Raw genomic sequence first — 1,776 nt, 5'->3', positions numbered from 1 at the left:
AAAAAAAAAAAAAAGACCAAAGAATCCAGCAGAGGGCCTGGATCCCACAATAATGTCCTGCCTGAGTCCAGCTGAAGATTTAGAGCCCAAAACAGTGCTTCCCACGAGTCCAGCTGGAGGCTCAGAGGCCACGACCATGTCTCACGCAGGCCTGTTTCACGGATCTGTGCTGGGAAGGCCCAAAGTTCAGTGTGGAAGCTAGGAAGTCTGTGCCAGTGGGAGGAAGGAGCTGTGCCAGTGGGCTGAGGGATTTACACTGGAGCCAGGAAGCAAAGCTCAAGGTAAGAACCAGAGCTCCCCAAAAAAGTACCACAGCCATCCTCAGCAGCAGTGAGGTCCCGAGCTCTTCCAATCCTCCTCTGATGAGAACCACCCAGTTCATGAGGAAAACCAGCATGACGAGATCCTCAAGCAGAGCAGCCCAAGAGAACCAGCAGCTCCCTAACAGCCTTCCAGCTGCTTCTCCAAACAGCTTTCCTAACAGCCTCTCAACAGCTTCTCCAGTTCCGCCTCTTGTGCTGCTGGAAACAACCCTCAGGTGAGCGCTGCACATCCAGCAGCACGTTAGTTCAGTTCAGCTGAGCGTAACAAGCTGACCACCAGTGGCATCCACCACACCCAGGGTGGCCTCAAACTCATGGTAATCCTGCTTCCCGAGTGCTGAGATTACAAGTGTGTGCCACCATGTCTGGCATGACTTGTGCTTTTTTTTTTGTACCAAGAACTGAACTCAGGACGCGCACTTGCCACACAGGCGTTTGTGCCACTGAGCTATATTCTCAGCCCGTCCTGCACTTTGACAGCTAAATGTTATTCATGACGTGGATTCACTGCCACACATTATCTAACCCGCCTCCAACAGATGTCATGTCCTACAGCAAACAATGCTGGGAAGAAAAACTGTTCTCAGATTTTTCATGCAAGTACATAACTACATCCGTTGAACAAATTCCTAACAATGGGTACACACACTTTACGCTCCAACAGAGATCACCAAATTACCTCCACGGAAACTGATGTGCCTGCCAATGGTTCATGAGACTCCCAAGTTGCCCATGTCCCCATCCATGACTGCTTCTCAGCTTCTTAAATCTGTCAAATCTGGTAAGTAAAAAGGTGGTAACTACAGATTTCATTATATATTTATTCAAATGATGGAGACTATTGAATCCAGAGCTCAGGTACACTTTGAGTTTATTATTAGTTCTAGGCTAAGCTGTACTTATGAAGAAAAAAACAAAGAACTGCACTAGGGGCCAGGGATATCGCTCAGTGGCACAGCAAGTGCCTGGCAAGTCTGAAGTTGTGACTTTGAATCCTGACACTAAAAATAAAATAAAATAATCGCACTAACTGGGTTACTCAGTAGACTGGTAAATTTAACCAACTGGAGAGTTCAGTACCGCGAGGACAATGACACCCACGAAGGATAGGGACAGCTTCATTCATTACAGCACACTCACCTTTCCCTTAAAATGCATTGTTATAAACTCCTCAAGTCATACTATGTATTTTAGAAACATTTAGGATACATTTAATTCCATAAGCACATAATTACTTTTTCATCTTTATTTGTATCTTTTTGATCAGTTCACTGACATTATTTTATTTTTGTGTAATATTATTAACCTGACCTTTGACCTCTTTAGGTGTCATAAGGTCAAATGCACAATCAGTGCGATATACAAGAATCTAATAAAATTAAGATACAGGTGGCTGTAGCCAGGGATGGCCGTGCACGCCTGTAATCCCAGCACTGGGGATGTTGAAACAGAA

This window comes from Octodon degus, unplaced genomic scaffold, assembly GCF_000260255.1.
Source record: "Octodon degus isolate 3935 unplaced genomic scaffold, OctDeg1.0 scaffold00005, whole genome shotgun sequence".
NCBI classification, from domain to species: domain Eukaryota; kingdom Metazoa; phylum Chordata; class Mammalia; order Rodentia; family Octodontidae; genus Octodon; species Octodon degus.
Note: the sequence above shows the minus strand (reverse complement) of the source record.